Source organism: Canis lupus, chromosome 6, assembly GCF_011100685.1.
Source record: "Canis lupus familiaris isolate Mischka breed German Shepherd chromosome 6, alternate assembly UU_Cfam_GSD_1.0, whole genome shotgun sequence".
NCBI lineage: Eukaryota > Metazoa > Chordata > Mammalia > Carnivora > Canidae > Canis > Canis lupus.
The window spans coordinates 15,193,990-15,220,784 of record NC_049227.1 but is presented as its reverse complement, the minus strand read 5'-3'; the positions used below and the strand labels follow the sequence as shown (position 1 = coordinate 15,220,784).

General features: G+C 48.2%; 1 protein-coding gene across 5 annotated transcripts in view; it reads right to left on the bottom strand.

Annotated features, from left to right (window-relative positions):
• The window catches only part of MAD1L1 (mitotic arrest deficient 1 like 1), a 347,043-nt gene that overhangs the window by 159,427 nt on the left and 160,821 nt on the right, over positions 1–26,795 (bottom strand). The window lies entirely within an intron of this gene.

Sequence of the window (26,795 nt, the reverse complement as noted above, 5' to 3'; positions counted from 1 at the left end):
GCCTGAGCACAACCAGGATCCAGCATGGTCCTACGACTGCCTGGGTGGCCTTGAGCCACAGGGTTTGTGGAGACCTACAGTGGCCAGAGATCCCTCCCTGTGCCTGCTGACTCCCCCAGCTATGCAGGAGCTCTCTGCCCCATGCCAGGCAATGGGTTTGAATATCCTACCTCCTATGACTTCTGACCTGGCCTCTGAGCCAGGAACATTCTGGGTGATGTTCCACGCAGCAGGAGAGAGGAGAGATCCATCCTCCTCTCAGAGGCGTCCAGATCAGAGTGAGAAGCCAAGCAAGACCCGTCCAGACTCTGAACCACCCCAAACCCCCTACTAAACAGTTCTGGCCTGGGCGAGCTCCCTGTCTGTCTCCCCACAGAGCTCATGGGATGCCTGGGCCCACACCCCCAGAGCACAGAGACACTTGCCCTGCTCAGCACCCTTTCTCCATTTCTTGGGCAATGTGGGTGCTGTGCAAAGATGCACCCAGGTTTTGTGGAAGACGTCAGGACTAAACCACAGAGAAGCTACTGCTCAGTAGTGCTCTGCTAGAAATGCCTATTAAGGCTGAGCATGAGCCAGAGTCAGGGGCCCTGGGAGAGGTGGACAGCTTCTCCTGCCCAGAACTGGAAGATCCCATCCTCAGAGTTTGTGGAGGGAGACAACCCTCTGGAGGCCAGCCAGGAAAGGCTGCAGAGACCCGAGGTGTCCCTGGGTCCAGCAGACTCTGGAGGGGCTGTACAAAGGGTAGCCATGCCAGGAAAGGAGCTGCTGTCTCTCCAGTGGGTCGCTCACCACCCTTCCTCACTCCCTGACTGTGGGCCTGGATTCTTCCCCAGCCTAAACAGATCCCCAGCCTGAGCTGGGAGCTGGCACCTACCCTCCTGCCATCGCCTGGGAAGCCTACACAGAGACAATCAAGTAATCGTGCAGGAAGCCCAGGCACTCTAAGCACATTCTTCATACCCTCATGCTTGAAAACATCTTGGGGTGTTTGTGGGATGTCAGCTCAGTCTGAGATCTGCTGAGATCTGGTGGGGCCTGAGAGTCTTTTTCACAAACGTGAGTCCAGAGAGATTGGTGCTGGTGTGTTGGACACAGAGCTCCACGCCTCTGCTTAGGGCAGCACAGGCCCAAAAGAAAGGGCAGGTTTTACAAGGGCCAGGTTGATCTCAACTCTGCCCCAGGCTAGCTGGGCATCCGAGGCCAGAGCATTCATCCCCATCCTCAATTCCCAGATTAGTGGGGTAATCTGCTAGTCTCAAAGGATGGATGTGAAGATCAATGCCGTCACGGATGCTGCATACACGCACTGCCCAATAAGCAAGGCCCAACGATCTTACCCATGTCAGCAAACAGATCTCCACAGGTTCACAGGTGCATCCTGCACCAGCCCTGACACGGCCTCACTACCTCTCGGCCCCTGACTCTCCAGAGCAGGGCGTCCAGACACGCCATAGGGACGGCCCATAGCGCACAGGCTCAAAGGCACATTTATGGACCCGAAATGGCCTCCAGCTTAGTGTTCTCTCGGTGGGAGAGGCCCTCCTTCTCAGGTGAGACAGGAGGAAGGTGCAGGGCTCATGGGCCTCAGACCCGGTCATCACTCTGGTGTGGACTCCACAATTAGAGGCTGACAAGAAATTCAATAAGTGAGAAATTAAAGTTACAAATCCACCTGAAACTGGTCACACATCCGTGGGAAATCTGTTTCCACAGGAAGGTTTATCGAGTGTCCTTATTTTATTGGAATCCTCTATCTTCATATTGACTTTTACGGTTCGAGCTGGTTACCAGAGTTGTGGCTACCAGAGTGCCGGCGCCCCGGAGGGCTGGGGGCATCTTCCTTGCATAAACAAGCTGCAATTGTCCCCTTCAACTGACCCATAAATCCCCACAACGCTGCCTTTCAGTGCAAGGCCCCTCCATCACATCTCCCAGCGCGCCGAGGCAGGTGAAGAGAAGTACACAAACTAGCAAGTTTGTTGTTCTACCTGTTAAAGAAATTGTTTTGTCATTACCAGTAAAAGACCAAGAAATGTGCCGGTTTGATTTGATAATGAGTTTTTAATGACCAATTCTGCTTGTGGTAAAGTTTGCTTCATTTCCACTTGAGCAAATGTCGGCAATTAATCCCTGAACAAACAGGCACTTGGTCTGTGCAGAAGCCTCTGAGTCGCACCCAAAGCACAAACAAGAGGCTGCTTCCCACCAAGCGCCTCTCCTTGGGCCTGGAGCAGTCCTGTGTGAAAGCCAGCACAACTGCTCATCACAGAACTCGGGGCAGCTCCACACGGATGCAGGCAGGATCACCCACACAGAGGTGAAGCAGGCACTGCAGGCATAGTGGCAGTGGAGGCCCCGACCCCTGAGGTGTCGCCACCCAGGGGAGCCACCAATCCCACCAATCGACAGCAGTGCCTGAGACTCTGCTCTGTTCTCATCAGCCCCAGTCGTCTGAGAATGAGCACGCTGGCCCCAGCCACCTCACATCTGGGGGTCACACTCACTGGCCCGCCTGCCCCCAGGCCTCAAAGAGCCGGACTGCTGGGAGACTGTGCCCCTCCACCCTGTAGATGGAGCCTCTCAGTGAGGACTGACAGGCCAGTGCCTGACTCCAGGACAGACAGCTCATGACCCTGCCCACCTCTTTGACCAGTGCTGAGCTGTCCAGGTAGGTATGTACCAGGGATAGGAGGGGTCCTCTGGAATACGCCCCCCAGAGGGCCCAGAACCTGAGGAGGGCAGAGATGAGGGGTTCTGGACAAATCAATGCTTCTTTCTGTGGGAACGATGGGATGGAGCACCTGAGCAATGCTCAGTGGTGGTGGGGAGCCAATCCTGACACTGGGAAAGAATGACCATCAAGTCCAGGCCACGGTCTTCTGGGAAGGAAGTGGAAGCACAGAGGTGCTGAACTGCTCATCAAAGCTGCACAGAGAGGATGGGCACTGGCCCAATTCAGGGAGCTGGCAGGTGCTGGGAGCCCCGGCAAGAGCACCCTGGCAGGACGGAGTCAGAGGGAGACAAAGGGTGGAACACAAAGTCTGAGCAAGGACCCTCCCCATCTAATCCATCAGCAGATGCTGTCAGGTCATCCACAGGAAGCATGTCCTTGCCCTACCTCCCCACATGGTGCATGACCTGGGACCCACGGGGATCAATGCAAGAAGCCCTGCCCTCGACGATGGCAAAGGCCACCTGCCTCCCACCTGTCCCCCACCTGTCCCTCAAGATTTCTCAGCCATACTGACCCCTGGGTCACACAGGACATGTCCAGTCCAGGCTGTCGGCTACACGGCTACCCAGCACAGCTCTCACCACACTCTGCTCACTGCTGGCATCTCTCTTTCCTTCTGCTCGAGCCCCAGGAGGGAGGAGCCTTACGCCCTGCCTGTCCCTCATGCCAGCACTGCTCCAGGTTTGCAGGGTTCCATGATGGCAGGAATGTTTTCATATGTCAGCCTATGAGCTCCCAAAAGACTGTGGCTTACAGCAGGGAAGGGAGACTTCTGCACACGTGGTCTGAGGTCAGCCTGTCTGCAGGCAAAGGAAAAGGCTCCCATGAGTCTGGGCCAATGAACAGAGCCATGGGCAGGAGAACAAAGGCCTAGAACCACGGGGAAGGTGAGAGAACCCAAGACAAGCGACAGATTCAGCCAGAGACATGGAAAGGGGAGGGCTTCTGAGAGCATGTGTATGTGCGTGCATGTGTATGAGCTGCATACACACATGCAATAAATCTTCACCAGATCAAGCCCTTAATACGCCCTTGTACTCGAAAGGTGACAGGCTGAGAGCAGGAACATCTCTAGAGGCTTCTGATCCTAACAGGCCCTAATGCCCCCAGCAGAAGGCTCCCTGCTGCTGGGAGGGGTCTCTCAGGGAGCTTCGGGCAACATAGCCAGGGGCCTCCAGCTACTGGACAATGACAAGCACTGGGGAGGTTCACCTCTGGGGTCACACAAACCTGGGATCAAATCCTAACTTCACCACTAGCCAGCTGTGAAACCCTGGGCAAGTGACTTAATCTCTCTCAACTCACCCTTTTTGTGCAAAAACAGAGGCATGACAACCCACAGGGGGTCTAAAAGATGAGCCAAGATCATTAAGGAACATAACGCAGAAGGGCTGGGGTAACGATCACATCTAGTCACGAGGGACATGGAAGGAGGGGGCCAGGGCCAGCCCACAGCACCAACGAGCTCTGCCTGTCCTGGGCTCGCTGGCCCAATGGAAGGGGGCAGTGCCCTGGGCTGTTCTGTTTCTCTTCTTTCTGACACCAGACTGTCTCCATTACAACTCACCAGTGCAGAGCTGGAAAAGATGCTCACAGAGGTGTGGCCTGGCTTATCCACTCCTCAACCCTGTGCTGGGCAGGTCCAGAGCTGAGGAAGGTGGCTCAGAGAGCCTGGAGGGGTAGGGTTCCCAGCCAGCAGCCCACAGTCCCCATGTTCCCACCATGAGAGAAGGGGCCAGGCCAAGGGACCCAGGATGAAATGGCCCATGTGGGCGAGGTTCCCTCTCCATTGGGTGTGGATCCCAGCACCCCCTCTTAGCGGCTGGAAGATGAACCCAGGTGAGCACTGAGCCCCTCATGGTGGACCAGGGAGCAGTTCTGAGCTCATGAGCAAGTCCTCCTCCTACCTGCCAAGAGCTGCCCAGGCACCAGGGGTCTGGGGGTCTCCCACAGGAAGGGGGCCAACCCGAGGGGCTGTGGGCACAGAGGTCTCTGTGGTGACATCAGCCCCACCTAAAAACAGCAGGAGTTGGGGAGATGACCACCTCTAAGGGTACAGAGACCAAAGAAAAGGAACAGCCTGACCACCTGACATGCTCTGGAAAGCCAAGAGCATTTGACAAAAATGAAATTTACTCTCTTGTGCTTATATTTATTGGTGTGGAAGCAATTTTAGAATGGTGCAGGAAAGCAGGAGAGAGAGAAGCCTCGGCCCCTGTGCGGGCAGCCTGGAACAGAACAACCAGTGCTGGGCCAGCCTGGACACAGGCTCTGCCCCAGCACCCAGTGGGCTGCATCTCAGCTGCCACCCACGCCCCATGGCCCAAAGTGGCCCCCACCAGAAGCACTCTTCTCCACAGGGCCAGGCTGACAGGTCTGGCTGTGAAAAGGATGTCTACCCTCCTCTCTGCCCTCCAGGCTCCTCCCTTACCCTCCTCTGCCCCCCAGGCTCCTCCCATAGCCTCCCCTGTGAGTTTACCAATTCGGCCACCATCTCAAGGACAGCTCTGCCAGGTTCCACTTCCCCTCATTCATCCTGGGCCAGTCCCGGGGACTCAAGACTCAGGCCCCCAGGCACACCGCCCCCCTGCAGCCCATCATGCCCAGGAACACTAGCATCCAGCCCCCAAGAGCTGGGTCAGGCTGTGGCCTTCTGTAATCTCCCTGATGGGTATTCTGAGCATCAGATATCAGGAAAAAGAGGCTGCAGAAAGGAGGGAGGACACGGGTAAAGGTGCATGCTAAGTCCAAAAACCTGGTGAGCCCCAAGCAACAGGCACAGTTCGTAGCACCTGGACTGGCACGCAAGGGCTCTCTATTCTGTTTCCTCCCCTCCAGCCTGAACCCTTTCTGCTCTGATGCTGGGAGGCACACCCTACCGACCAACCGACCAACCGTAAGCCCCCACATCACAGACAAAGCACTCAACAGGAGACCTGAACAGAGTGCAAACCCTGGGGGACCAGTATTCCCTGGGGCACCTCTCTTTGGGCCTTCTCTGTTGTGTGCTGGGGGTTGTCAGCAAACCAGCCAGCAGCTGCAGGCATGACAAAGCCTGGCTCACAGGGTTCCAGACTCTGCCTCCTCAGGTGCTGCCAAGCCCCGGCAGGGACAGAGGCCAAAGGTGACATGCCACTTTCCCACCTGACAAGACCACCCTGACTAGTGCCTGGATGAGCCATGCACTCCCCAGTTCCCAAAGAACAGGGGCGCCCTACTCTGTGGGCTCTGCCACACAAAAGTGCATGGCACATGATCCAAACACATGCCGTCCCTCACATGTGCGCTCTTATATCAACAGACTCTAAACCTCCTGGGCTCCTCCTGAGTCCACAGAGAGTGGCCAGCCCTGGAGCCAGAGCCAGAGCCTCCCTGGGGTGGAATGGAATCAGCCCTTCATGCAGGGGAGAAGGAAAAACATGGTCCCTGAACAGAGTGGAAGATCAGAGCAGAGAACCAGGACTAAAAAGATCGGTATCCACAGCAGACAATCTTTAGAACGAAACAGACCATACACGCTCACACATCAGCAATGACTTCAGGCTGACGATGACACAACAGCCCAAACCGCAGGTGCATGGGGCGGGAGCATGGGGCATGGGGCAGGAGCATGGGGAGGGAGCAAGCAGAGACCCTGGCTGCAAAAGAAGAACCTCACTCCAGGCATCAAGTAAGTTCCAAAGAGAAAGTTCTAAGGATCATAAGGTCATAGTAAATAAATAAATAAATAAAAATCCCCAGAATACAAATAAAAACAGACCTGCAAACACAATAATTAGGAGAATTAAACCAACAGTACTCAGGTAATATAATAAAAAGCAAAAGAAGTATGCATGGTATGTTTAAAACAATAAAGAAAAGGACTTAAATTATCAGTGAGAAACAATACATCAAAGAAACCAGCAAATTTTAAACAAAAAACAAGACTAAATGAAGCTTAACAAGGTAAAAGAACAATCTAAAAATTTAAATCAGTAAAAATGGCCTTCAGGTGTGGCTGAAGGCAAACTCCATACTCCATGCTTGGGAAGAGAAATGTTAAGAAGAAACTGGAAAGGAGAACAAAGGACAAAGAGAAAACAGGAGCCAGCAGGACAGCTGAGGGCAGAACAGGGACAATGAGGGTTTCTATCAGAATGAGAGAGAAAGAACAGAAAGCACAGGAAGGCAACGATCAAGGACACAGTAGCTAAGAAACTTCCAGAAGTGATTAAAATCACCCACCCTCAGGTGCCAAACGCCACAGGCCTCCCAGAGCATGTGGAGGGTGGGTGGGAGGCCCCCCCCCCCCACAGGCTGGCAGAGGAAGGGCGGCAACAGTGAGTGGGGGGTGGGGGTGGGGGTGGGAGGTGGAGAAGCGCTCACCAGTAATGACTCCCTGATTGGAGGGCACACAGGACATATTCCAGGACAAAGGTAGGGGATCCCAGAAGCAAGACTGAGAAACAAGAAAGGAAAACCAGCTATGAACTCACACCGTGTCCTAACCTAGGCAACATGACTGTGAGAAATCACAAGACACCTAACTCACCGGGCGGGACAAGGTGGACAAATGCAGCTCCTGGCCCACCAACAAGGAATACATGGTGACAGACACTAGATACTTAAATAGCTATGAGACACTAAAGGCTGTGGAGTGGGTGAGGAAGGAGATGCACGCGCACACCACACACCCACACACACCTGTGCACACATACCCTCTGGAAGCTCAACCAAACCCCTGGCTACTGCCAGGTGGGTGAGCAGGACAGGTAGAGTGTGCTTCTCACTGTGCACCTGTTCATAACTTCTCCACTTTGGGATGGGGAGGTACCACCCACCAAAGTATTCGTCTACTAAAAAAAATACAATTTAAAAATAATAGAAATTCAGAAAAAAAGAAGTAATATAAAATATAATAAAGGCTTTTAAGGAAGGCCTGGGGCCTTAAATTGTTCCAGAAGGGATAAAGATATCATTAAGCACCTACTACATTAAATATGCACAGGAACCTCTAAAAGAGGAGAAATAGAAAAAAATATAAAAGAGAGGAAAATGATGCAAGAAAAAAGAAAATGGCAGGAAGTCTGTAATTTTTGTGGCTATATTAGAAACCCTGAAAAATAAAAAGTAATGAGCCACCCAATCAATGCAAAAATAAGAAAAATAAAGCAACCCAAGCACAGTGTGTAAGGATGAAAACAACAGAGGAGTGAAAGAGCCAGAGGAAATAAAGACAGAGCAATGTGGTAAGAGAAATGTTCTAAACTGAAATGCAGAGAAATTAGGAGAAAAGCAGAGTATCTCAGAATGAAGGGCAGCTATGAAAGGGATTGGAGCTGTACCATGACCCCAGGGGCAGAGCAAACTTTGCTATCAGGGGAGATTTTTCCAAACCCCAGGTCCAGGGAGCTCAGAGAACCTCATGCAAGATCAATACCAAAGAATCTATACCCTGGCATCTCCTGTTCAAATATCTGGAAACCAAACAGAGAAATCCCACAGAAGCATGGGAGAGGCAAGAGGAAACAAAATGTCTAAGTACTGAGAGGACAACTGCCAGCCTGGAACTCTGTGTTCAGTGAAACCACCCTTCACAAGTGAAGGGGAAATAGAGACATCCTCAGACAAAAACAGCACGTGGGATCTCTGGGAGGAGACCTGCCCACCAGATATATTACAAGACCTTCTCCAGAGAGAAGCAATTGGTAGCAGTCAGAAGTTGGATCTACATAAAGAAAGCATGAGCTTCAGAGAAGGGCCCAGCGCAATCTCTCTTCCTCAGTGTGCACTAATGGAACTGATAATGCTCGCAGGAACGGGGCAGCCATGCCTCAGGAAGGAAGTGCAACAACTGGTAGTGCTGACCTGTGAAAGTGGACTCAGACTAGTGCACAACTGCAAACTCTAGGGTGATCGTGATGATGCATTACTTAAGAAGTATTAATTCATGAGTTAACAGAAAAAAGAAAGAAGTGGAGTCCTATAAAATGCTCAGTTAAAACCAAATAAAGCAGATCAATAGGGAAGAGTAAAAAAGAGCCAAAGTACAAGTGCCCACACAAAAAAATGCTAACAAACATTCACAGCTGCCAAACAGACTAGATCGGTATCATTGTGAATGATCTAAACATGCCAAGTGAAAGATACTGTCAACATGGATTTAAAAAAAATCCAATTATATGTCTTTTTATAGACAATACCAAAACACTTTACAAACACCACACTGCTTTACAAATACCAACACACACAGACTACAAGTTAAGAGGTAGAGAAAGATACATTGTGCTATCCTCAATCAAAAGACAGTGAGGCCAATGGGGGTAGCTTTATTAATCTTAGGCAAAGCAGACCTCAGGAAAAGAAACACCTATCAGAGATTAGAGAGGTATGACATGATGATAAAGGGGTCAATATTCCCAAAAAGACATACCAATCCTAAACACGTATACACTTCACAAGCGAGGGTCAAAATACAGGAGGCAGAAGTGATAAAGCTGCAAGAAGAAACAGACCTATCTCCTAGTATAGCTGGAGACTTCCACACCCTCTATCAGTAATTGACAGATCCAGCAGGCAGAAAATCAGTAAGGATATAGTTGCACCAAATAGCACCATCAATCAACTGGATCTAATTGACATTGATAAAATACTTCATCCGCCAACAGCAGGACACACATTCTTCTCCAGCTCTCATGGAACATTCACCAAGTCAGACCACATTCTGAGTCATAAAACACACCTGAACATACTTAAAAGGACACCTATCATATCGAGTAAGCTTTCAGAGCACTCTGGAATTAAAATGGAAGTCAATAACAGAAAGATAGCTGGAAAATCTCAAACTATTTAGAGATTAAACAACACTTCTAAATAACACGGGGGTCACAGAAGTCTTAAGAGAAATAAAAGAGTATTTTTAACTAAATGAAATGAAACATAACTTAACACAATGTGCAGCAAGACCTGGAAGGAACATGTAGCAATGAATGAATATTTTAGGAAAGAAATCTAAAATCAATCATCTAAGCTCCCATCTTAGAAAACTAAAGAAAGAAGAGCAATGTAAGCCTAAAGCAAACAAAAGAAAAAAAGTAATAAAAATTAGAACAGAAGCCAATGAAATTGGAAACAGGAAATCACCTGAGAAAAAAACAACAAAACCGAAAGCTGGTTCAAAAAAGGATCAAGGACATTGATGAACATCTAGCAAGCTGACCAAGACTAAACAATGAAGACACAAATCGCTAATATCATATGTGAGAGAAGGGTCATCACTACCAATCCCTGGGACAAGGAAAAATTGTGAAATATTATGAACAGATCCATACCCAGAAATATGATAACTTATATGAAATGGACCAATTCCTCAAAAGGCACAAACTATCACAATTTGCAAGAAGAGAAAGAGAAAATCTGTTGCCTCGTATCTATTGCAGGAAGTTGAATTAAACGTAACCTTCCTAAAAATAAGGTACCAGACTCAGATGCTTTCATCACTGGGGAATTACACCAAATATTTAAGCAAAAACTCATACCAATTCCCTGAAATCTCTTGCAGAAAACAGAAGCAGTTATATATACATGTTTGCACATGATACTGTAATGGTACACACATAATATGTATTTGTCAAAACCCACAGACTCACACAGGAGAAGACCTTAAAGCGTGGACATTAATTAGTGATAATGTGCCTATACCAGTGTACTTATCATGGCAGACATGCTCATTGACAATGTAGGATGTTAGTGTTAGGTGAAACTGTGGGCTGAGGAGAAATAAAACAGGGGCTGTGCTCTGTACCATCTTCTCCATTTTTCTGTAAACCTGAAACTGTTCCAAAAGCAAAATATAATCATTAAAATATAATTCTAGAAATAGTAGAATATTTCTATCCCTTCTCAAAACAAAAAACAAAAAAACACGCTAAGAGCTAGAGAGGAGACAGTAGACAAGGGACTGGCCCCAGGAAGGAGGCGGCTTGCTCCTGAGCTCACTCAGTGCAAGTCAAAAGACAGCACGAGTACAGCCTCAATGGACACAGGAGCAAGGCAACCGAGGATTCCATACTCAGCAAAAATATTCTTCAAAAGTAAAAGTGTAAGGAATACATTTTCACACTGGGAAAAACTGGATTAATTCCTTAGCATCAGATCCACACCAAAGGGCATTCTTCAAGCAGAGGAAAAATGATCCCAGGTGGATGCTTAAAGATGCAGGTAGTAATGAAGAAGAATAAAAAGGGTGACAATTAAGTATAAATATAAATGAACATACAAAAACAACAGTAACAAACTGAACAGCCACATACAAAACAACAGCACATGACCACTTTTTTTTTTTTTTGACCACTTTCTTATAGCATAAACAAAACTACACTCAAAATGGATGAAAGATCTAAATGCAAGACCTGAAACCACTAAAATCCTGGAAGAGAACACAGGTAGTAACTTCTTTGACATCAGCCATAGCAACTTCTTACTAGAAAAGTCTCCTCAGGGAAGGGAAACAAAAGCAAAAATAAACTACTGGGACTGCATAAAAATAAAAAGCTTCGGCACAGCCAAGGAAACAGTCAATAAACTAAAAGGCAACTTATGGAACGGGAGAAGAAATTTTCAAATCTCAAATCAGCTAAAGAGTTAATATCCAAAATATAAAGAACTTAATCAAACTCAACATCCAAAACACAAATAATCCAGTTGAAAAGGGGGCAGAAGACACAAACAGACATTTTTCCAAAGACAACCAGATGGCCAATATACAAATGGAAAGATGCTTCAACATCACTCATCATCAGGGAAATGCAATCAAAACCATGATGAGATACCACCTCACACCTGTCAGATGGCTAAAATGAACAACTCAGGAAACAAAAGGTGTTGGTGAGGATGTGAAGAAAGGGGAAACCTCTTATACTATTGGTGGGAATGCAAACTGGTGCAGGCACTCTGGAAACAGTATGGAGGGTCCTCAAACAGTTAAAAATAGAACTACCCTATGATCTAGAAATTGCACTAGATATTTACCAAAAAAAACCCCAAAAACACTAATTAGAAAAGATACAGGCACCTCTATGTTTATTGCAGCATTATGTACAATAGCCAAACTACGGAAGCAGCCCAAGTGTCCAGTTATTGATAAATGGATAAAGAAGATGTGGTACACACAAACACACACACACACACACACAATGGAATATTACTTAGCCATGGGAAGAATGAAATCTTGCCAGTGCAATGACATGCATGGAGCTAGAGAGTATAATGCTAGGTGAAATAAGTCAGAGAAAGACAAATATATGATTTCACTCACATGTGGAATCTAAAAAATGAAGAAGCAAAGGAAAAAAAGCAGACTCTTAACTACAGAGAACAAGCACAGTGATGGTCACCAGAGGCAGGGGAGTGGGGGCTGGGGAAATAGGTGATGGGGGTTAAGGAGTGCACTTGTGATGAGCACCAGGGGTTGTCTGGAAGTAATAAATCACTCTGAAACTAATATAACACTACTATAACTACACTGGAATTAAAATTCTTTTAAAAAGTAACAATGATACCTTTTCAACTACAAAAGTGTGTGTGTATAAAGAACTCAACAATAACAGTCTATAAATGGAGCAAAAGGTCAACACAGACTGTGTTTTAAAGTCCCTTGAGGGACACCGGGGTGGCTCAGTGGTTGAGTGTCAGACGCCTTTGGCTCAGGTCAGGTCATGATCCTAGCATCCTGGGATGGAGTCTTGCATAGGGTTCCCCACAGTGAGCCTGCTTTTCCCTCTGCTTGTGTCTCTGCCTCTTTCTTTGTGTCTCTCATGAATAAATAAATAAAACCTTTTAAAAATTTAAAAATTAAAAATTAAAAAATAATAAAGTCCCTTGAATCATCTAAAGAGAGAAATATTTATTTTTATGAGACTTTGATAAAGAGTCTATGCTATAATCACCCTAACAGATACTAAAAAAAAAAAAATGCACTAATGCATACATAACTACAAGATAATGAGGGGGAAATGGTTTAGTCTACAACAAAGTACTAAAGACAAGTAAAAAAGAACACAAGCAAAAGGCAAGCAGTGCAATGATTAATCGAAAAGCAAATTTATTGGTGCACCTGAGTGGCTTGGTCAGTTGACTGACTCTTGATTTTGGCTCAGGTCATGATCTCAGGGTTGGGAGATGGATCCCTGTGTCAGGCTCTGCATTCAGCAGGGCACTTACTTGGGATTCTCTCTCTTTCCCTGTGCCCCTCCCTACTTCCCACTCCCCCACATGCCCTTTCTCTCTAAAATAAATAAATCTTTTAAAAATTTATCATTAATTACAACTAAATTCAATATTTCAACTAAAAAAGACTTTCGGATGGAATAAAAATACAAAATCTCTCTCTAACCTGTGTAGGAGGGCCATCACAATAAAATAATGAAGAAGATTTCAAAATAAAACTTGAGAAACTAAAAGGCACAAAGGCTATATAAAAAGGAAGCTGATACATCTGTATTAAGATCACACAAAGGAGATTCAAGGATCAAAAGAAACTATGAAACCTATTTCATAATAATAAAGGGCTAAATGGACCAGAAAGATAATTATTTTCAGTCTATATGGGCCTAATAAAGATATGCTACCATAACTGACAAAATTAAAAGGAGAAATAGGCAAACTAACAGCAAAGCTGGGAAATTCCAACACTGGTCTCTCACGATTGGAGAAAATGGGAGAAACATCACTGAGGACATGGAAAACCTGGACAGTATGATTAACAACTGATATATAGATATTTATAAGATACCACATCCAACAATACAGAACATAGGTGATTTTGAAGTGTTCGCGGGGCACTTACAAACACCAACTCCCTATGGGGCCATACAGCACATCCCCGATTATGGACTTTGAACACAACAAAACTAAGCTATAAATAAATAATTCAGTGATCACAAAATGTTGGAAATTAAAGTTATTTCTAAATAACCTGGTGGTCAAAATAAAAATCACAACTGACATTGATAAATATTTTGAATTGAATGGTAAGAAAAATAGAATGTATCAGAACTACAGTATCCATCTATGTTTATAGCCTGACAGGCATAGAAGGAAAAAAAGCAATCATCAAATAGCTCAAAATTTAGAACAAATAAAAAGGAAAAGGAAAAAGGTATAAAAATAAAAATTAATGAAACAATACATATGGTACAGAATCAAGAATGCTAGAAGTCGGTTCATTCAAGTGACTAATAAGATCGATAAACTCTTCATGAGACAGCTCAAGAGACAGAACACACACATAACCAAACAACCAGATTGAAAAAGAAGACACAATTGCAAATCATGAAGATAAATGACCATCCATAAAGAAAATCAGAATGACTTTGAAGCTATTAAAAGAAATCAAAGCCTCAATCTAAAATCTTCCCAACATGAAAACCCTGCAGGCCCAGATATCTTCAATGGTGAAATCTACCCAACCCTTAAGGAAGAAATACCCCAATCTCATACAAGCTATTACAGAAAAGAAAAAAAAGAATCCCTGACTCATTTTATAAAACCAATATCAAAACCTGATAAGGACATTAGAAGAAATGAAAATTAGTTGTCAAAATCTCTTATAAACACAGAGGCAAAAATCCTTATCCAACTTATTAACAAACCAAACTAGGCATTACTTGGGAAGGAAAACCATACATAGGTCTGCTTATTCCTGAAATCAAAGTTTGGTTTAACATTTGAAAATCAATTAATTTGATTTTCCACATTAACAGAGTAAAGAAAAACCATATGATTATCTTAGTATATGCAGAAAAAGCATTTGACTAATATTCAACATCTATTCGTGGTGAAGACAATAAACAAAACCCTCTTAGAAAATGAGGACTGGAAGACTTCATCATGGTCTGCAACAGGGAAGTGTGAACATTTTCCTTTTGACACACCAGCTACCAAAGCACTTCTGTTCAGAACAGTGCTCCCCTGCTAGGCTAGCATGACCCTGGTGAGCACAGGGTTCCTGGGCCAGCCCATGCAGGCATGTGTGTGGCCAAGCTTCCACAACAGGCAGAGGAATGCTCATAAAAGCAGCAGAAACTTAAGTTTGTGGTTGGTGAGATGCTTCCAAACATACCAGTGTTGTCATGGTCAGCCAGCTGGAAGAGCTGGCCCCATGGTACCATGACCTGTTGTCACTGTCTGAACACAGAGGAGCAGTCAGGCCCTGGGCTCCACTCCTAGCAGTTCTGTGGGGGCCTTAAGGCCTCCCATGTCCATGGTCACGGCAGCGCCATCCTGGGGCTGACCAACAGGCAAACACCTGACCACACCCCATTCCTGCCTGTGTCCTATGGCCTCCTCTGCTGCCTTCATTCCTCACAGCCTCCTGAGCAGCTGATCTTACTGATAGCAAGGCTATGCTGACCAGGCACTCCTTCCTCTAGGTTGGCAGATGCAGAGCAGGAGCCAGACTCGGTGGGGGTGGGGGTGCAGGGTCCTGCCCTGGGCATCATCAGGTATCCCTTCAACAGCAGCAGGAGGCCAGGGGCCAGCCCCCAGCACAGAGAACAGCCCTCCCCAGCCCATTCTTGGCCAGTGCCTGTGGGCAGGCAGGGAAAAGAAACCTGCTGCTCGTGTCCTCACCAGCCAGCTGTGTTCTTGAAATTTCAACCTCCCGATAAAAAGCTCTACAACACCTCTTGTGGGAAGGAGCAGGAATCAATTGAGATTTCCCAAAGCAATTTTACTGAGATTTCACACTCTATATTACAAATTCCATTTCATTTCTGGTAGGTGTAGGATGCATCCTCAGCATCCGCCCTGAATCGGCAGTAAGCTCTCTGATAGCAGTGCAGCACACTCGTACGGGCAATCCACACAGCGAGCCATGTGTCCACAACACACATGTGGGGACCACACAGGGAGAGCAAGAGCTGCTGGGGCCTGGCTGTGGGTCAAGCACCATTTACTGGATAGGAGACAGATGAGCAAGAGCCGAGTGACGGAGGGGGCCAGGCTGCCGACTGGGGTCCTGGCCAACTTGCCATAGTCAGAGGAGCCCATTCCCTCTCTAAGCCTGTTCCCCCAACTTCAAAGCAGAAGCTGAATCAGATGGGTCCAGCTTTCTTCACTGAATGGTAATGACACAGGCAGCCGAGCTCAGGTATACTTACCATGTGCGAGGGGCCCAGCAAGGCAAACTCCACACCACAGTTCACTGGGCCTTTCCTTCACTTTGGGGTACCCAGCGCCCGGGACAGTGCCCAGAACCTAACAGACGTTCAGTAAACAACCACTAAGTGGAGCACAAATGAACTAAACATTCAATTGATCCATCTTCAGAACAACCACGGGAGGCAGGTGCACACTGTCTCAGAGGAGGAAAACAGGCTTACTGAGTTCCGTAAGTTGCTCAGGGTCCTCAGATGCTTGTTATTGAGCAGAGATCTGAACCCAGGTCTGCAGGAAGCAGGAGCCAGAGGCTCAGTCATTGTGCTGACAGTGGTGTGGACACCAGCATGGAGACACACATTATTAACCAAGGCTCCAGGCCAGCTCCTAGCCCAAGTTCCTGTGATTGCAGAGCACAATATCATGGGCAACAGTGACCCCAAAGTCTTCACTACTCACTAAAGCACCCAAACCCCAAGTCTCCAAGACACAGGATAGGACCCAAGAGTCCCTCCTCAAATTAACAGGTCAGGCACTGGATGGGCTACGTCCTTCTACCCAGGCCCTCGCCAGGGAGCTAATCAGAGAGCTCTGCCAGACCCTCCTTCCAAGCACTGCTCTGCTCACTGAACAAAAATCCAGATGACAAGGGCTCCAAGCACGATAACCAACCAACTGGAAAGCGTCCCCACCAAGGCCAAGGAAAGCCTTGGTGCTTCGCGTCCTCAATTGAAAGTTCATGTCCAGTGGTATGGGTGCCCAACTGGGGTCAGGCCAGCTCCACAGGAAGCCCTGCTCTCCCACACCTCAGCCCAGGAGGGAGCTGGAAAATGAACGTCAAAAAAAGCAAAAAGGGGATGCGGTTGAGCACCTGCCTTCAGCTCAGGGCATGATCCTTGAGTCCCAGGATTGAGTCCCACGTCGGGCTCCCTGCATGGAGCCTGCTTCTCCCCCTGCCTGTGTCTCTGCCTCTCTCTCTCTCTATGTCTCCCATGAATAAATAAGTAAAATCTTTAATAAAAAAAAAAAAAAAGCAAAAAGGATACAGAAGGAGAAAAGGGGGAGGGGGAGATAGGCAGGGCTAGGGCGTCTGCGGGGGACCTCCCAGGTAGGAGCCCATGGCGCCAGACAGGAGAAGGAGCAGCACAGATAGTGAGGCATGTAAAGGTACCTCTCCAGAAGGACAGAGAATGGGCATCGGCTCAGAGGGCTTTCCAAGTCTGACCTGCTACCCTGTATCACCATTTGCATGTGTGGGTGCGCTCCCACACCTGAGCCCTCGGGGATCACAGGTCCACTGCTGTCTCAGCTCAGCCCTGTGGCCTCACATACATTAGGGTCTTAGCATATGCTTGCTGACACCCCCGCAGGGCCCAGGAACCAGGGAGCTCACACCTAGATCTACCACTTTCACTCACTCATTCAATATTTATCACCTGCTACCAACCACTGGGACTCCGGGACAGAATAGACACGAAGGCATGCCACCACATCTACATGAGACTCCACATGGCACCAGCGCAGGAGTAAGCAAGTGACTGTGTCAGAGCCTCAGCTCTGTCAACCACGAAAGATAAGATTTCTTCTCACAGGGTAATGTTTAGGACTAAATTAGATTATTTAGGTAAAACCCATACTATCAATTTTTAAATTTCAGCTCTTGTTGATTATTACTACTACCCTACTTTCTTGGAATGTCCTCCCCTATTAAACAGCAGAACACAAACCTGGTTATTCCCACTGGATGGGGGCCCTCTTCGGGTGGGGGGGGGCCCTCAACATACTCTGTGGCCCACCCTTCGGCCATCATCATGACTTCCTATTGAGGTCAGGACTCTTCCAGCCTCCCTGACCACTCAGCTTCATAGGGGAGGTGAGACAGTCTTTGTCTCTCACTGCTGAATTTTCAACACCTAATACTTAGCAAGGAAAAGATGTTACAAATACATCTGCTGAACTACTAGCAGTACTTAGCAGAACGGTTCTATGGGCTCCTGGTCCCCAGCACATAACCCTCTGGCTGGGCCCCCTGCCTCAGTGTCCCTGCAGCAGCTCTATGAGTGCTGCTCATAGGCTGGGAGAACCAGGAAGCCACTCCCCCCAGCCTGGAGTCTTCAGGCCCCTCCTAGCCTCTGGGGGAAGTAGGGAACGGCATCTTCTCTGGCTATGTCCCTTCTGGCTGTGCCACAGTTCCAGGCTCCCTTCCAGTGTCCCCAGGGGACCCTGCCAGCACTCGGGATGCAGGGAGCAGGCACCCTGGCACCTGACTTTCTAAGTCACACATGTTGGCTTCTTGCCTTCGGCCTCAAGCAGAGCCGGGACAAGGGGCTCCAAGTCCACACTGAGAACCCCCTGTTCCGCACTCACTGCCAGTCGTAGGCCCACCCTTCCAGTGGCCAAACAAGCACAAAGCAGTGCTGTTTCCTGAGGGATGGCTGTGCCGAGGTCCCTGTGCACGACTGTCCTCGGCACCTGCCTCTCCCCCTACAAGTCCACTGAACAGTGAACACGGCAGCAGGGCTAGAGGATCTGGACAAAGTCGCTCCCATCCCAAATTGGTGGAGACTTGAAGAACAGATGTGTCACAGAACAGAGAAGCCCTGCAAGGGGGAGGAAAGTGGACTCCCACTTCCCTCAGTGAGGAAAGCAGGGGCGCCCTGTGGGACTGCAGACACAGGCACAGGGGAGTCACCATGCTGGTGTCAGAAGGAGAAGGGAGGCAGAGGCTGTCTGCCTTGTATGTAAAACAGGCTCAGGCACCGCTGTAGCCCCCAGACCTCCTTGCCTGCTCTCCTCTTGCTGGAGAAAGCAGTGGGACAGGTAGGAGGGTTCCCTGTATGGCCACATCACAGGCAACCTCCCAGGTGCTTGCAGGATCGTGCAGGGCTCCATAACCTCCATAACCTATGTCCTGCAGCATTCAGCTCAGGCTCCTCCAGCAGCAGAGGCCACACAGTTCAAACAGCTATCAATGGTCAACGGCACTGACATTTAAAGGGGCAAGCTGACTCTCTTCAGAGGGCAACTACTGTGCAAATCTGACTTCAAAAACCCTTAATTTGCTTAACCTTGCCTGCTTCTCAGCTGCCCTTCCTTTGCAGAGGGACTGGACTCAGCTCTCCCACTTCCTGGCAAGCTACTGAATCCCCAGAAACCTCCTCCCTCCTCTGGAAAACAGTGTAGTCTGAGATAGGAGTAAACTGAATGCTGAGTCTTGGGCAAGTGCCACATCAATCCATTAAGATCCATTTCTCATCCAAAGTGGTATGAACTGGAATGCTGAGGATACCCAGGGCAAACAGGGCACACCTGCTGGAGGGTACATGTACTGAGGCAGCCTCACTGATCGAGTGTCAGCACAGTGCTCCTACCCTGTAACCAGGAATTCCAGGCTCTGACACGCATCTTAAGAAAGGTGGCAGAGATAGGGATGGCCAAGAGCTGCATCCAAGAATGCTCTGCCCACTCACAAAACTAATGAAAAGTTTTTTTAAGATCTAAATTTCCAATAAAGAGTTTAATTCTGATACAAACATATAAAGGAGCATTATACAGCTACTGAGAGTTTTATTTTCAAAAACTGCTTAATGACCCAAGCATTTATCACAATAAATGTTAAGTGACAAACACAGGACATAAACAGATCGTGTCTGTCCTGTTCATGTACATTCTTATAATACCTGGAATAGCTACAGGAACACAGTTGATCCCACAGCACCTGGCACTATGGTCCTCAGCCAGTGATGGATGGATGGATGGATGGATGGATGGATGGATGGATGGATGGATGGACGGATGGATGGACGAATGGATGGATAGACAGACAGATGCATGGATAGATACATGAATAGATGAGTAGATAGATGGATGGGTGGGTAGATGGATGGATGAACAGATGGACAGATGGATGGATGAATGGATAGATGGGTGGGTGGGTGATTAGATAGATGGGTGGGTGCGTGGGTGGATAGATGGATGGATGGATGGCCAGAAGGATGGACGGATGGATGGACGAACGGGTGGATGGATGATGGATGGGTTGGTAAACAAACATATGGATGGAAGGATGGATGGATAAGGGGAAAAGGAGGAATGAAGGAAGAAATGAAGGAAACATACAATTTCACTGCCACTCTGGGTAAAGGAATTAAAGTCTTTTAAAATGACTTCTTTATACTTTTTAGCAGTCCCCAGATGCTCTACAATGTATAATATTATAATCAAGGAAAGAAAGAGGTGCTCTAGGTTTTAAAGGGGTTGGGGGTTCCAAGACACTTCCAGACACATCAGCCTAAAGCCCAGGAAGCTAAGATGGCACTTCTTTGATGGCACTTCACTCTCAACAATGACTATGGCGATTCCACAGGAGTCAGAGCCCTGGGAGGGGAAAGGCCACAGGAAAGCAACAACCCATGCCAGCATCCAAGAGTGGAAATGCCCAGAGGCAAAGTAGGAGAGAAGGAAACACAGTCTCTTGTAGGAGCTGGAGGGGAGGTCAGCTGGGTCCAACCAACTCCAAACCAATGGCTGTGCTGCCATGTTTCACCATCCACCTGTGGAGGACACTGGCATTCTCTCTACTTTGGGCTATTACACATAAAGCTGTAGGAGCAGTCCTGTACATAAGTTTTATTTCTTCAGGATAAATGCCCAGGGTACAATTGCTGGGCTATCTGGTCACCGCAGTTCAGCTTTTAACAAATGGAAACATTATAAGCCAGAGTGCTGTACCAGTTTACATTCCCACCAGGACGGGTAAGAGATGCAGTTTCTCTGCATCCTTGCTAGCACTTGGTGTTATCACCATTTTTTATTTTAACCATTCTGAGGTATGCAGTGTTCTCTCACTGTGGTTTTACTTGCATTTCCCTGCTGGCTAATGATGCTAAGCATCTTTTCCTGCATTCATCTGCCATCTGTACGTGCCGGTTTTCTAATTAGATTTTCTCTGCTGTTGAGTGTTCGGGGTTCTTTATACATTCCGGCTAACAGTCTTTGTCAGACACGCAGTGTGCAAACGTGCTCTCTCTCTCTGTACCTATCTTTGCAGTTCAGACAAGGGTATCTCACAGGGCACAGTACTCAGTTGTTACAAAGTCCAATTTATCATTTTTCCTTTTACAGATCATGTTTTTGGTATCAAGTGTAAGAATTCTTTGCCTAGGCCCTGAAGATTCTCTCTCTTTTTTTTTAAATGAAACTTTTGTACTTTTATGTTCTGCATTTAATTTTGTGGTTATATTTTGTATAAAGTGTGAGGTTTTCTTTTTTGCTTATGGGCCCCTGAATGCTCCAGTGTGACCTGCTGAAAGGCCATCTTTCTTTCACCAAACTGCTTCTGCGTCTTCCTCAAATATCAGATGACGCAAAGCAAACTGAAGAAAGGAAATAATAAAGATGAGAGCAGAAATAAACAAAAAAGACAGAAAACAATAAGGAAATCAGCTGAGCTAAAAGTTGGCTCTTTGAAAAGATCAATATAATCAATAAACCTTTAGCTAGGCTGAGCCAGGAAAAAACAGAAAAGATTCAGACAACTGAAGCCAGAAACAACAGAGGCAGTGCCACTGACCTTATGGAAATAAAAGGAATTATAAAGGAATCCTATCAACAACTAGATGCCAAAACTCAAACCACCTCGTGAAATGGACAAACTACCAAAACTGACTCAAGAAGAAATAAAAAACCTGAACAGACCTGTCATACATAAAGAGATGAACCAGCTACCAGAACCTCCCTGTTATCCCTAGGACAACCATCAGCCCTGCCTCTGCTCTCATGGGATGCCTAAGACATGAATGTGAGCACAAGCTCCTGCTCAGATCCCACTGGTCCCTCTGTCCCACCACTGAGCTCAGCCGTTATGTATTCATTTATGTTACTGCACTTCCAGCTACGGTCTAACACGTCTGGCCTCATTGGTGCTTGGGCCCCCATAGGAAGTGGACTTTCCTCGAGGCCTCTGGCACTTCTGGGCTGTTGACTTCTCCAGCTCCAACTGTGGGATAAGTGGAAAAAGCAAACCTCAGGAAACTCACCACATGTTTCCTGGGTCCTGCAGTCCCTAGTTACCACCTTTCTGTGTCTTTCATGTTTGTTGTACACATAATGTAATGTCCAGGGTTGTTGTACTCAGCCAAAGGAGAAGAAAATACGCCTACCCCACCCTCCTAGAAATAGAAGTATTAGCTGCTCTTTAAAAGTGTTCAGCAAGCCTAAGTGCTGGGCACTGCAGCTGAGGCTGCCCTCAGAAGCTCGCCATAGTAACCTGACAGGTGTCTAGCCCTGTTCCAGGTTCGTAGGTGACATTCCAAACATGTAAATTAAACCAGATGAGGAAGGGCTTTGAATGCACCTAATTCAGTGACAGGGCACTAAACTCTCTCTGCCCGAGGAAGCTAGAACTCTATTAAGATGGTATTACTTCCAAATTGGCCAAGGGGGAGGAGACAGTGGGAGAAGAAAGTCACTCTGGTGCCTGCTCTCCCCTGACCAACCTGCCAGCAGAGCTCTCATGTCCACTCAGTTCTGTTCCAGTGAGGCAAAAGTGAGTCTGCCTCTCTACACTGACAAAGGTCAGGGAGAATGATCCCCTGTAAACACTGCCACCTTGCCATTACGAAGAAAGAGAAACACACACACACACAAACACACACACTCCCAACACCTAAGATCCATCCATAAGTGCAAACCCAAGGCCTCAGGACCACTGCAGTCCAAGCACACCCCATGATGGCATCAACATTCCTCATTTACCCAAACACAGGTCCCACCACACACACTACGCTGTAAGAGCCAGAGGACACAGCAACCAGCTTAGCCCAGGGGTTAACCCCTGGGTGGAAAGCCTTCTCAACAAGGTAGCCAACCTACCAGCAAGGATAGCCCTGCAATTGGAAAGTTTACTCCCCACTTTCTACATCCTCTTTCTTTATAAAATTGCTTATGCAAAGAGATTACCATGCATAATGCATTCAATTATGCGGCGTAAGATGCGGCTTTAATGGAGAAAATTCAAGTCAGCCTCATAGACACTTCAGGAAATATTTAAAAAAAAAAAAAAAAAAAAAAAAAAAAAAGACCATGCCACTGACTTTCAAATGTGTTTGAATCCGCACACCTCTCACTACCCACAGGGACACAATATAAATATATAAACGAGTGCTCATCTCATTTCCCACTGTTTTCCTGCACGATGAGGTGCCTGGAGCTGACACCTTCCTCATTCAGGGTGGCGGGCCTGCATTAGCATGTAAATAGCTGGCAGATACAAGGAAATGAAAGCAAGGAAGAGCTCTTTAATTAACTTTAATCCTCTGAAAAGCCAAGCAGCAACCTGCTCTGACAGGAGGCCCTGGCTGGCCTGGGGAGCCCTGCCAGGCCAGCACTGGGTGTCTAGAAGGACTAGCCTGTGTAAGTGACACTTGGCTCTGTGGCCCACAAAATGCCATACCACAACCGTCCCCTGGAATTCGGGTTGCTCCACGGAGCATAGCTGCAAAGACGCAGGGTTCTGGGCACTGAGCTCTGCTCCCACCACAGCTCATGGGCACAGTCTGCAGGGAGGTCCCAAGGTAAGGAATTAAGCCCTGTGCCAGGCCTCTTGCCAGGCCCCAGGGAGCTCCAGGGCCAGGACATCTGGCCTCACCCACACAGAAACAGTGCCGAGTCCACAACTGTGGAAGCACAGAGTCAACAGGCCTTGGAGGACCTGCCACTGGACAGCTCCACACACCTCATTCTCTAGGCAACAGGGAGGGGACGGTAGTTTTGGGACTGTGAATTGTAAGGCCCATTGAGAGCATGGCTAGCCCAACCACAGCACAATTGGGGAGCTGGATTTAAACATGCAGACTCACACTGAGGGGTGGGGGAGGTAATGCCACCATGATAGGACTTCAGGTTTGGCCACAGGGCACCAGAGAGAAGCCATATGCCTTGAAATGGTTCCTTAAAATGCAAGCACCAGGTCCCAAAAGAGACTGGTATACAAGCTGGATTTAACTCACAAGGATTTATAAATACAGTTGAGCAGCCTGGAGATGAGGGCCAACATGGGCAATCTGTCCCTGCCCCAGCCACCACCAGCCTTACTATCTTGCAGCCTACGTGGTGCCCACTTTTCCTGCTCAGCTTCACCAGGCTCCATCAGGAAGAAAGGGTGGTGTATGCATGAAAGCCACCTGCTTGAGTGACAAGCACACCAGGGCGGGAGGCTGACAAGCATCTCCCCCGCATGTCAAAGGCACACAAGTTACTCCCATGTCCCCAGGACAGATGAGGAGGGAAGGGAAGAGAAGGAGCAGCACCATGTTAGGTCCATGTCCCAAACCCCTGCATCCCACAGAGGAAGCAGAAGCTCAGGTGGGAGGTTAGCCACACAAAACCTGAGCCTAGACCTCTGAGCCTACCCTGTGGCACTGTGACCTCCATGGGAGGGCCACCAGGAGCTAGTGATGACAGGAAAGGTCACCAACCCCCTGACCTAAGCACCTTGCAGTCTGTACTGCTCTCCACACCTGGAACTTGGTCCCCTTATGGGGGGCCTGGCATCTATGCCAGAGGCCAACGCATTGGGGTGGCAGGAACCATTGGAAGAGCTTGGCGCTCCACCTGCAGTGCAGCGAGCCAGCTCTCCCAGTTACTCTCCCTGGTTACTTCATGCGAAAGGGAAAAGTCCCTTCAAAAGACAGATTCACAGCCCCTCCAGCCACCAAGCCCTCCCCTTATATATGCTTCTCATTACTGCCCAGCACTTCGCATTTATACGGTGCCATTCCTCCCAGGGGCTTACAGGTGCCTAAATGAGGCTGGCTTATACAGAAATAAATCACACTTCGGTAACTAGCAATATTTCTTTAAGCAGAGGTTAATAAAAATCACTGGGAAAGGCTAACCAATAGATCTAATTTATTCAGAGACTTTTATAAAGCTGGGGATAAAGCCCTTTGTTAAAGCTTAATGGAGAGCCCCAAGGAAGCCCCAGAAAGGAGGATGTCCCTGACTGGGATTTGCAGGCCCCAGCACAAGGGAAAAGGCTAAGTGAATCCCTCAACGGGATTCAAAGAACGAGAACAAAGTGGGAGCCAAGGTGTTGCCCCAAGGGCTCAGTCCTTGGCCAGAAAATAGGAGACTGAACTCTGGGAAATGAACTAGAGGTGGTAAAAGGGAGGAGGGCGGGGGTGGGGGTGACTGGTTGGCGGGCACTGAGGGGGGCACTTGACGGGATGAGCACTGGGTGTTATTCTAAATTGAACACCAATAAATAAATTTATTAAAAAAAAAAAAATAGAAGACTGCTCCAGGGAGTTGCATACAGCTCCCTGGGCCAGTCCATGCTGACAAGCACTCTGGGGGGCACATGATGCACACAATAGGAATAAAGTCCACAATACTTCTCCTGGGGGACCCAAAGGAGGCCAAAACACTCCCTAGGAGAGCACTCCCTAAAGCATGCAGCCCACCCAGCTCACACTGGGTAGGTGGTCCTGCATGGCAGAGGGAAGCTGCAGGGCCAGCTGGCAGTGGGCAGGCTCAGTGCTAGACCTGTTAACCTCTGGCAGGCAGCTCCCACCTGGCTACTGCACAACTCTCAGCCAGAGAACCACATATCTGAATACCCCCAGGGAACGTGGATGTGGGTGGTCCACCGGTGGGCATGGTTGTGTTGCAATTTCCCCTCACCCACCTGCCAACGCCTTCAGAGTGGGGTCCACTCCCGTTTGAGGACGGCCCTCTGCAATGACATGTATTCACCAGCTGATCAGAACCAGAAGATTCCTGGGCCAGAAAGCTGGTGTTCTACTGCGCAGAGAGCTGGATGGCCTCTCCCAGCCCCGATCTGGATTCTGCAAGCCCAGGACCAGCGGGCTTGCCAGGAAGCCCCGAGAATGATCCTAGTCTCTTTCCTCAGGGCACCTGGCACACCTTCTACCCTCTGCTAGGGCCCCGCTCCTTGGCTGGATGCTTGAGGGGGACAAGGAAAGAAACATTTAAACACAGTAAAATGTACTCAAAACTTCTAGTCTAGAGAAAATAAGAACTTTAGAAGGGGCAAATTCAGGAACTGTCCAAGTGCTCTCACATTTTTCCAGAAAGCAGGCCTTGTACCTATATAAGCTGCGTGAACACCTTCCAGGGCTAACGTACCCTTATAAGGACTGTCGCACAGCAGACAGAACACCAACTCCTGCTTATACACTGGCCTCACACTAGACTCGGGCTTCCTCTGAAGCGTACTTACAGCACTGGGTCAGGCAAGGGGCAGACCACTGGCCCTCAGCCCAGGAGCCAACACTGAACCCCAGACCAAAGAAGAGTGAGAGGCTTATGGAGCCCACCGTGGCTCCCTCTCCAAGTCCATATTGGCCTAGTTTCACCTGAATTCCCTGGGGATGAAGCTATTACTGGGCACATCCCCTGATCACTCGTGTGAACATTACCCTCACACACACCCATCCTGCACATAGAGAGGACACACAGAGACTCAGTAAAGGACTGGACAGCCAGTGAGAAGGTCCGCAATCCACTGCACACCCCTCCAGGGCACCCACCAAGCTTCTCCTTACTGAGCACCACCCTCCTGGGCAGATGGCCAGCAGCCTGCACTCCCCCTCCCCAAGCCCTAGGCATGCAGGCAAACCTGACTGCCACTGCCTCCCTGTTCTCCAGACATCATGCAAAGGAAATGATCTATGGTGAAAGCAAGCAAGCAGACTTGTGTAAAGGGACCGAGAGACACTTCTGTCCTGGCCCACAGCCACAGCATGACACCCAATCACCACATAGAGATGCTACAAACCCAGAGATGTGGCATACCACAGGCCTGATGCCAGGGTGGTGCTAGGCGTGCTGTGGTCTGGAAAAACTCCCTCCCTCCCTCCTTGGAGGTTATGAGGGGCAGTGTAGATCTTTACAGGCA